The following is an 11,830-nucleotide window of genomic DNA, read 5'->3' as shown; positions in this document are numbered from 1 at the left end:
ACAAAAGGTTTGTAGGTCAAATCATTAAAGTCCATACTTAGGGGTGGTAATTTTTATCTATATTCATGAACCCACCCATTACCCACATAATTTGAATAAGTGTTAACTCAACCCATTTGAATATTTAGGTTAAATGGGTAAAGATCCATTGGGTTATTTAATTATATGGGTCTTAATGAATAAACCCACTAAAACCTATTTAAAATTTAAATAAACAAAAAAAAAAATCTAAATTCCTAGAAAATAACCAAAATACCCCCATGAAACCTAAAAATGACCAAAATACCCCCATAACCTAAAAATTACCAAAATACACCCTAAACCTAAAAAATGACCGAAATACTCCTTGATGGGGATCAAAGGTTAAGTCATCCTTGGATGTCGTCCGTGACCAGATCACATCCAAAGAAAGCAATCTAAGAATGAGTGAATTTTACTCATCCTTTAACAATGAAATGGTCCAGTCTAGAATTCCTTTATGGATGATTAAATGCATGGACAAGTATATGTGTACACATAGACGATTGAATTACACTTGATAAATCCTACAGATAATTCTCCAAAAAGTTTCACATAATCATACCATGACACATTGTTCTTACTAAATAGAAGAGACTCCTCAGAATTCGCTCCATATACCCCATTTTCTCCGTTAACTGCCCATATCATCCATGATGATAATGGATCCAAACAAATGGACCCACTACTAACTCTCTATAAAAGGAACAAATTCCATTCATCTAAGGTAAGCTCTAACCATTCACTATTTTCCATCATTGTGTCCTAAAGAAAAAACTGATTTAACCATTGGAGGGTTCTTGGCCGGGTCACACCGATCACCTTTGATAGTTCTTTCTTTCTTTTCAGTACTCACTGTCATCACCATAGCCTGAAGCATTCCAGCCTACTAATTTTTGTGTATCATCACTCCTAAAACCTATTGTTGAGGGCAATTTTTTGTGCGTAGTCACGTGTCTTTTGTTAGAGGTGTGACTTTGCTAAGCTCGGATTTGTTTTAGGAAGTTCAACCCAAAACTCAACATTAGACCGCATAGACCAGTGGCTTCCGGTGCATTTTTAAACCTACAAAATAGATAAAACCCAAAGTCTTAGAATCATGATAATGGTTGAAATAAATAAATAATATATTTAATTGAATATATTTGATTAAATGATTAGTTGAACATCATTATTGTGTATATTAAGTGATGTCCAATAATAGAAAATAATTAATTAGATATCAAATGTCCAATAATGGGATAAGTCCAATAGTTCGTATCCAGCTGCAGTATAGTTCATATTCAATACAATAAGGTATTTCCAGCAATGGTCTATGTCCAAATAATATATGTCTATCAATGGTCTATGTCCAAATAATACATGTCCAGTAGTGATATGGATTCAATTTATTAATATATATATATATATATATATATATATATATTATTTATTTATTTATTTATTTATTAATGAAACATTAGTGAATCCATGTTTATTAAATGGTGAGATAATATTAAAGTAATTTGCATCCAGTGGTAAAATGATAATGGGTTAACATATACTTAATAATGTAATTTCAAATATGGAGAAAACATTGACTTACCTTTTATGTTTCTGACTCCAGCTGTATGGTAGTATTTCATTCTTTATATGATTTGTGGCTACAGCTGTATTGCATTAGTGAGCTTCATAGTTTGTTGCTCCAGTCGTATAACATCACTTTGTTCTTTATATGATTCGTGGCTCCCAGCCGTATAGCGTTAATGAGCTAATAACATTCCAGCGGTATAATAACATTAGTCGAGTGGTATAATAATAATGAATAAAATATACTTAATAATATAAATTTGAAGATAAAAATATAATGACTTATCTTCATAGTTTGTAGCTCCAGCCATATAACATCAGTGCACTTAACATTTCAGCAACATGAGAAAATAAGTCTAGCGGTACAATATGATATTATGAGTCTTTTCATGGTGACTTCATGATTGAAAGGGAAAAATGGGTACAACTGGAGGGAGAGAGAATATATCCAGCCGTGTGCATAGGTTGGTTAAGTTCATCCTCTTTATCATACACTTAAATGATTTTCTTCATATAATACTCTTTTGGTTTTTAGTCAAATATAAGTGTTATTGCCTTCTAGCAGAAGAACCTTTAGTATTAGAAATTTATATCTTTCATGAGAATGACTTTAATATAAAATCATTGTGCCTTCTAAGAGAAGGACTTTTAGTTTTTAATGTTCATATGCGTTCCATGAGAAAGGGCTTTTGTAACCTGTTCTTGGAAGAGTATTTGGTATCTTTTAAGATGTATGGAGATAGTAAGAAATATATATATTTTGTGAGATATGGTGTTTGTAAGATAAATTAGAAATATATGTAAGAAGTATGTATGGATAGTTTGTGAGGAATGTGTTTGTAAAAAATATGGAAGTATGAGATAAATAATACGAAAGTTAAATATAGTAAATATATGAGCTTATAGTTGCTACTGGAGTTGTTTTTTGTGTTATGACATTGATTATGTTGCTTTCTAAGAAGAGATGTATTGTAAGAGAAATAGAGAAAGAGATGGAGATATGTTTATGAGCAGCAAAATGATGATATTTCAAAATAATAGAGTATGGGTAATGGATAATGGTGTGGTGTAATAGGTGTATTGTAATGGTGTTATCTAAGAAGAGATATTTTTTTTAATAGAGATGGGGAAGTATAGAAATGCTTAGAGATATGGCCAACAAAGTGAATGAAGTTTCAAAATAAGGAGGTGAGAGATGAATGGATAATGGTTCTGTTAGTGTGTAGTTTAGTCCTCTTTATATAGAGTCAAGTATCTAACTAGATTAGAATTAATTAAAGAGAAATTTAGCAAATAAGGAAAAATCTTTGACAAAGTAAGTGGTTTCTTTAGTGGATTTTTGTCTTTTAGCCAAAAGAAGAAAATTTGAGACTTTAATGCTGCTGGAGCTGCTGTTACAGTTGTCAATCACAACTGTAGCTGCTAGATGATGTTATCTGAATGACATCTTCTGCTGGAGGAAAATATTTGATATTAAATTCATGGTTTGGCTGAAAATGGTAAGATAACTTTTACTGGACCTTCCTATTTCTAGTACTGTAGCTAGAGGCTAAAGATCTTAGTTTAAAATGGTAGGATTTCTTTTATGGGATCCTTACTTCTTTTGGTATAGCAAGCAGTTGCTGGAATTGACCATTAATAGGGAAGTGATGTCATTTTAGGACATGTATCAACTAATGAAGTTGTTGTTGGAGCTATTGCAATTGCTACTGGAGCTACTGCAACTTCTGTTGAAGCTGTTGCAGCTTCTGCTGGAGCTGTTGTTGGTATTTTTGGCTAAGTTTCCTCTTTTGAAAAATTATATGTTTAGTCCATATATAATTTTGGTAAGTAATAGACTAGTTGATTGATATTTGATAAAGTTTTAGAGATGTAATTATGATTTTTTTTATATTTTAACCAAATCTTGGAGAGTAAGGAGAGCATTTAATGCTAGATATGAGATATTAATATATATTTAGCCATGTGCTTGGAACTGATTTAAATGAAAATAATAATATAATTTATATGAAATACTATAATTACATTTTTAAACTTATATTATATAACATTAATTTTTATGTAAAGAGCATGAGGGGTTTTATCATTTTAAGTGTTATGTGATATAAGAGGCTTACCAAATGTTATCTATTGCATACTGACCCGTCAAAGTTCAGGGAATTGGGGAAGACATGCCAAACAACATCCTTTCCTTTATCAACTTTAAACCACTAGAGCTTTACTGGACATACTTCTTTGCCCTCCAAACCACAACTCCCAAAATTCCCCCGATGAGACTCATGAGCTTGGATCATGAACCAAAAATGAGATGTTGTGTCATGAGCTCAAACTATGGGCTTTGATGAGATTATATTGTCATGAGTTTTGGACCATGGGCTTCAGCGTCATTTTGTGAATATGGACTCTTTTGGGTTTTAAAAGAGATTTTCCCAAAATCCATGATAGTGTTGACATGATACAAGTCGTCAATGAAATGAAGTCATGTGGTGTGAAAAATTTGTCCTCAACACCTATAAAATGACCAAAATACCCCACCCCAAAACCTAAAAATTATCAAAATACCCCCTAAACTTAAAAAAATTACCGAAAACCTAAAAGATTACCAAACTACCTCGGTCATTTTTTAGGTTTAGAGGGTATTTTTGTAATTTTATAAGTTTTAGGGGTATTTTGGTCATTTTTTAGGTTTCAGATATATTTTGGTCATTTTTTAGGTTTCAGATGGTATTTTGGAATCTTTTAGGTTTAGGGGGTATTTTGGTCATTTTTTGGTTTTGGTGGGGGGTATTTTGCTCATTTTAGTGGTTTTTGAGCATATTTTGTGATTTTAGAAATATCAGGGATATTTTGGTCATTTTAGTGGTTTTTAAGCATATTTGGTGATTTTAGAGATATCGGGGGTATTTTGGCCATTTTAGAGGTTTCTTAAGTATTTTAATCATTTTAGAGATTTTTGGGATATTTTGGTCATTTGAGTAGTTTTTGAGCATATTTGGTGATTGTTGAGGGTGTGTTTCGTCGCCCACATGATGTTAGGGGAGTTAAGACCGAGACTCGACTTTAGGCTTGGAACATGGTCCAAAGGCTATCGATGAAATGTGAAAGGCCCATTTTGCTCAAAGTCTAGGTTGCATCCAACAAAGATTATAATAAGGCCCTAAAAATACCTCCTGCAAAGATAAGCTAGCACAAAAGATGCCCCACCACAACAAATGCTTAAATAATAGTCTAGCGGTAAGTAAGAAAAACGTCCAATGGTAAATGTTTGGAAAATCAATAAATATATTTGCATAGTAAAAATTATGCATTTCCTCCTTAATTGGTTAATATAAAAGTGGGCCCATTTTAACAAGTACACAAGAAGAAAAATGGTCCAGCAGTGAAAATGACAAACCTCTAGCAGTAGATATTGACAGATTAATAAGTGTGTTTACATGGTAAAAATCATATGCTTTCCTTATAATTATTAAGTCAACATAAGAAAAAACTTCCATAGTATCCAAAACATTATGACTTTCGTCATAATAACAATAAATAAGGATTAAAGGCTTCATAATTACAAATAAAAGAGGAAAAAATATGATGGAGTGAAGGAAGAGAGAGACTCCAGCTCAGAGCAGCACATATTGAACTAAGATTTTTGGAATATCTATATGTGGGGCATGAATGGTGTAGTGTAGGCTATTTTTGAGTGAGTGGGTATTTAAGCTTATGGTGATGTGATGGAGTTGATGTTGAGGCTAAGACTTTAATGGGTAAAGAGTTGTTTGTGACTGATTAAGAAACATTTATGGGCTGTGAATAAGCAGAAAAAAAAAAAAGGTAATGTTTGAAGCTAAGTGAGTGTGGGCTAAAGGGGATGATTTATGAGCTTGGGGAGAGTTGAACCACAAGTAAAGTGACAAGAAAATCAGAAATTTCAGATTGGTTGGTTGGTGTTTATTTTAAGGTGCTGATATTTTCTGAGAAGATGGAATTTGATGTTTATGGGTAAGTGTATATGAGCATTTATGGACTAAAGACTAGTTTCTGAACTAAGGGACTGACTTATGGGCTAAAAATAACATAATGGGTGACTAATTTTATGATAAGATTTTGTTGTTATCCATAAGCTGATGGTAGTTCCCTTTTATAATGAAGCTTAAGGGATTGATTAGCAAAAGTCCAAAAATGTAGGACTGATCAGGGGCAGGACAATAGATTTAATTATCTTAGGATTTGGCCAAAAATGGGAGATTTGCTTTTGGAGCTGTTTTGCTTCTTTGGGCAATGCCACATATGGGTAAAAATTAGCATAATCTTGCATTAAATGCTAAGAATTCTGAGATTGTGTTCAGCTAATGAGATTAAGGCAGGTTTTAAGGAGGAATCCTAGTACTGCAACTGAGAATTGGACCCTAGGAAGTAGGATTTAACACCCCAAACCAGGTGTCAAAGTTTAAGTCCACTTCAGAGGGTTCTACTGGAGATCCCTTTATGCCCTCCAAACCACCTGTTCTCAAATTTTCCCCTTTAGGATTCATGGGCTTGGCTCATGAACCAATTACATACATTTTTAGTAATAAAATAAACTATTTGGTTGAGAATTTCATGAGCTTGGAGGTCTTAGTTATGACTTCCTTGAGTTGGGACCAAAACTTGGGGAAGAAGAGTATTTATTGCCCATTAGCCTTTAGGTGTCAGCCTCTGATACTGTTCACATCAAAGTTGGCAGTGGGACAGGTGGCCAGCTTCTAATTTGGTTTGAGAGCTTGATTGCGTCTTGAGGTGACCTCCAGCAGAAGGCAAAATTGAATGGAGTTCTCTAGCAGGATTAGTTTGCACACATCGGTTGTTTTGGCTGAGATTTCATATTGGGCTTGGCCATGAGGACTGAGTATTTTGGTGGGGCTCGGACTTGGTGGTTCTCTCTATTTGGGCCTATCCTTTTACTTTCTCATTGTGAGCCCTACAAAATGGACAAAGCTACCATATATTGCCATGAATTTTTATTCCACATGGGCTTTAGTTGTTAGTAGAAATAAAATGAATTTATGAGTTTTAATAAATATTTATGATAGGTTTTAGGTATTAATTTCCATGGGTTTTAAATAACAACTTGTATAGTTTCTCATAATTTTTGCTATGGATTACTTTGTAAATGATATTTTCCTTAGGGCTTTTTAAATAATAACCTCCAATATTTTCTTGAGAATAATATTTACCATGGGTTTTAAATAGAGGCAATATCCATGGGTTTTAAATAAATATGATAACAACCATTATAATAGAATAATATGATATTCTCATGAGTTTTTCTATAGATAATCATAATGGATATGTAGGATGAATAATTACCATGAGTTTTGGAAATAAATATTATGAATGTTGTGACGTAAGATAGATAGTGAACATGAGTTTATAATATGACATGAAATAAATAAATGTCATGGATCTAAAATAAATAATCATAACTTTTCATAAGCTTTTGGGTTTTGAGAATAGATAATTCATAAATTTCATAAGCTTGTAATATTATAGTAATAGATTTAAGAATCTAAAGTATTGTTCATTATTGGACTTTTAAGTGAAATAATTATGATATAGTATTTTGCCAAGTATTAATAACCTTGGACTTTTGATAAAATAATGTCAAGTAGTTAGCTTGAGATTTTAATAGTGCCAAAGTAAGTTGGGTTTTTGATATTGTCAATAAGAATTGGGTTTTGATATTATCAATGAGAGTTGGGTTTAAATATTGTTAGCGAGAACTGGGTTTTGATATTGCCAATGAGAATTGGACTTTAATGTTGCCAATGAAAGTTGGGTTTTAAATATTACTAGCAAGAACTAGGCTTTGATATTGGCAATGAGAACTGGGTTTTGATATTGCTAATGAAAATTAGGTTTTGATGTTGCCAATGAGAATTGGGTTTTGATATTACCAATGGGAATTAGGCTTTGGATATATAAATTGCCATAGATTTAAATCATGGGCTTTGATTATGAATTTGAATTCTATTGATAAAATTGTCATGGGTTTAAATCATGGGTTTTAATTATGGATTTGAATTCCATTGATAAAATTGTTTTGTCATGGACTTGAATCATGGGTTTTTCAAATATTATCAAGCATAAGTATTCTTAGGCTTTAAATAAAATAAGATGTGTGTATTGAGTTCATAGGGCCGGTTTTGGGCTTAGCTAAATAATGATAATAAAATTGGATAAAATATGAGTTTTTGGGCTTTTTGTGATAGTTTATATCATGACCCAATTTAGATAATGAGATATGAAACATTTGTGATTAACATAATAATAGAGCAAAAAATATTTGGGAAAACCTAATAACTTATTAGTAGTATTTGAAAATACTTGAATAAAATTAGGTATATATATATATATATATATATATATATATATAAAAGTACCATAACAGTGATTTTAGAGAAATTAGGGGTATTTTGGTCATTTTAGAGGTTTCATGGGTATTTTGCTCATTTTAGAGATTTTGGGAATATTTTGGTCATTTTAGTGGTTTTTGAGCATATTTGGTGATTTTAGAGATATCGATGGTATTTTGGTCATTTTAGAGGTTTTATAGGTATTTTGCTTATTTTAGAGATTGTGGGTATAAGTTTGGTGTTCAAGGGTATATTGGTAATTTTGGAAGTGTATGGGTATTTAGGCCATCTTAGGTATTTAAGGGTATTTTGGTAATTTTGGAGGTCAAGAGGATATTCAAGTAGTTTTAGAGGTATGTGGGTCATATTGGATTAAATGGGTGGTTTACTAATTAAATGGGTTGGGTTGGTAATTGATAATTAATTTATATATAAATGAATCATAAATGAATGAATGGGTAATTACACACCCAACTCATTTATGACCCAACCTGCCCATTTGCCACCCCTAGTTCCTTGCCCACAAGACACTTGAAAACCCCATGAGTATATAGTGTGGTAGTTAGAACTTGAGACCTTAGGTTGTACAACACATTCTTTAAGTCTGTTGATCCCACCACTCGAGTGTTTCCAAATAATTTTATTTATTTATAATAATTCGATAGTTATAACTAGGGAGGGGGAGTTAACCCAAAATGTCATAGATATATCAAGAGATGCTAACAAGTTTAGCTACAAGGCTCTTGAAATCGGAAGGAAACTTATAAATCTTATTTTGTTAAGAACTTACAATTTTTACAACTTACTAAATAAAAACAATCCTAAAAAAACCAACTTAATGAAAAATAGTAATTAAGATCAAATGAATCATATCCTAATCTAATAAATGCTTTGACTAGTGATAAAGACTTACCTTTTTATTTAAAAAAAAATATATATATATATATATATAATTCTATTAACTATATGAAAAGCGGCTATGCCACTACAATGTTTATGCATTGTTCATTTCACTATTTTCACTGTTCATCTACAATGGAAATTTGGTGAGGCACTTTTTTTTTTTTTTTCATTTTATTTTATTTTATTTTAAAGTTTCAAATAGTAGCTATAGTACCAGGCGGCACTATAGCTACAGTAGTTACAATTTTTTTTTTTTTTTGCCTTCCGTTTGTACTTTTTTCCTTTTATATATATTGTTATATTGACACAATAAATTTCACAATATTTTCATAATTATTGAGATGTCAATTTTTTATAAGTCAAGATAAAATAATAAAATATAAAACTGTGACCGATCACAACTGAAAATAAATGTTTTGTGAAAACGTTGTGACACTTGCTAGGTGAATGTGTAAAAACTACAGTACTTTTGATTTGTTCAATATGTACTTTTTTTTTTCAATCATCGATTTGTGCTCTTTTTTCTTATATATCTATTAACTATATAAAAAGCGGCTATGCCGCTACAGTGTTTTGTCACTGTATATACAACGTTTTCCATTATTCATCTATAGTACAATTTTGGTGAGCCACTTTGTCTTTCTTTTCTTTTTTTTTTCTTTTTTTTTTTTTTTGAACCATAGCTACAGTACCAGGCTGCACTGTAGCTACAATAGTTACATTTTTTTTTTTGGGTCTTCCGTTTGTACATTTTTTTTCTTATATATATATATATATATATATATATTATTATACTGATATAACAAATTTCATAATATTTTCACAATTATTAAGGTGTCAATTTCTTATAAGTTAAAATAAAATAATAAAAAATGAAATTGTGACCAATCACAACTAAAAATAAATGTTTTGTGAAAATGTTGTGACACTTGTTAGGTGAATATGTAAAAGTTACAGTACTTTTTGTTTGTTCAATATATACTTCTTTTTTTTTTTTTTTTCAATCATAGATTTGTGCTCTTTTTTCTTATATATAAAAGCACGAATGCGCGTAAAGTGTTTTCACAATATACATCCAGTGTTTTTGCGCTGTACATCAACAATGCCATTTTGTTGAGCCACTTTGTCTTCTTCTTCTTTTTTTTTTTTTTTTTTTTTTTTTTAGTAACTACAGTACCAAGTTGGTTTAATCAACTTTGTTGAGCCAAAATTCACTATTCCACGTACAATTTGTTTGGATTGACTTTTTGTATATTTTTTTCTTTACACATTATTTTAAGTAAAAACACATAGTTTTGTACACAAAAACAAAAACAAAAATTTAGGAAAAAAACATTTTTCATCCTTTATGTTTGGGGTAGTTTACAATTCTTCCTTAAACTTTAAAATCATGGAATTTTTCCCTTAATATTTTGGAAAAGAGCAAATATATCATATTGTTATTTTCTCAGTTAAACCCTAATGGAAAGCTTATGATTCTTAAAATATTTTATTGTGTAATGTCTAAATTACTCCTGCTAAATTTTAACATTCTAAAAATTTTTTTTACATATTTTGAGTTTTAAATGATAAAAATTCTTAGAAAGTTAGAATGATGATATTTAATGACACAAGCCTTTTCTTATCTTTTTTTTTTTTTAATTTCTTAGCAAAACTCAGTTGTTTATTGTTGAAAAATGATGATATTCATTATCATTTTTAGAAGTTTTTAGAGAATAGATATATTGTCTTTAGCAAGTAGGTACTAAAAAACTATTATAGTTAAATAAATATGTATATGTTAAATAGCTACCCTAACTTTGTGGTTGATCAAAATTCTTAAACGAATGAGATTAATTTTTTATGACATAATTATCAAAATTCTTAAAATTAATATCTCTTTTGATTAATGTAAATCTCTATATATTTTAAAAATCAAATAATTCATATCTTTGTTTTGTAATACAAATAAATCTAAAATTGATCTTAATTACTACAATACTTTTTTTCCACGGCAAGCACGTTCCTTACACGTGCTGCCCTAACTAGTATTTATTTAAAACTAAACATCCCAAATTGAAGTACAACCAACCACCCTTTTTTTTCTTTTTTTTTTAATATCAACACATAAGAATGTCTAATATATCAATTAGACTTAGCAACTGATTTTCAAGGCTAATAATTGATTAATAAAATAGACTGTCAAAATTATCTCTATTTCACCTATGAAAATAGTCTATTTCATAGTTGATGTTTTATTTCTTAGGAAAATTATTAGGTATTCCCGAAGTATCATAAATGCGTAGTCCCCCCTCTCACACAGGGACGTAGGCAGTAGGGGGCGAGGGGGGGGGCAATTGCCCCCCCTTGACTTTGTGAAAACAGCCCCAGAGTACTATTACTATGATATATATTCAGATATTCTTAAGCAATTGACCCCTCTGACATTAGAAGAAAAAAAAAAAAAAACAAAAAAAAAAACAAAGAAGCAATCCTTAAAAGAATCAGACGCCAAAAAATAAGGGAAATGAACTTCCCTGACCCACCAAACCAACATATCATTTTTTCTAAATTTTTTATCCTATCCCACTTGTAACGATTTTTACCCGTCACTATTCAAGCATTTGAATTTCTTGCTTGTCTCATAAATGAATATATATCATAGATTCATAATAGTAGTTATACGAATAGTGAAATGCAGTTAAAATTGTTTAGTCTTTTAGATAGGAATAGGATGAAGCTTTTTACTTTTTACTTTTTTAGAATAAGATAGGATGAACCTAAATTACCTAACACCGAAGAACAATTCAAGATAATCTTTTTTTATTATACAATTCAATTAGTGGGTCTCATATATAAATAAATAAATATTAAAAATATTTAATCCTCTTATATTGTACCAAAAACCTAGAGCCTCCAACCCTTCATTATATTTTTCTTCTCCTCTATCTCTTGGCTTTTTAATGGTTTCAAAATAT

The sequence above is a fragment of the Quercus lobata genome, chromosome 12 (assembly GCF_001633185.2).
Source record: "Quercus lobata isolate SW786 chromosome 12, ValleyOak3.0 Primary Assembly, whole genome shotgun sequence".
NCBI classification, from domain to species: domain Eukaryota; kingdom Viridiplantae; phylum Streptophyta; class Magnoliopsida; order Fagales; family Fagaceae; genus Quercus; species Quercus lobata.
This window is presented reverse-complemented; position numbering follows the sequence as displayed.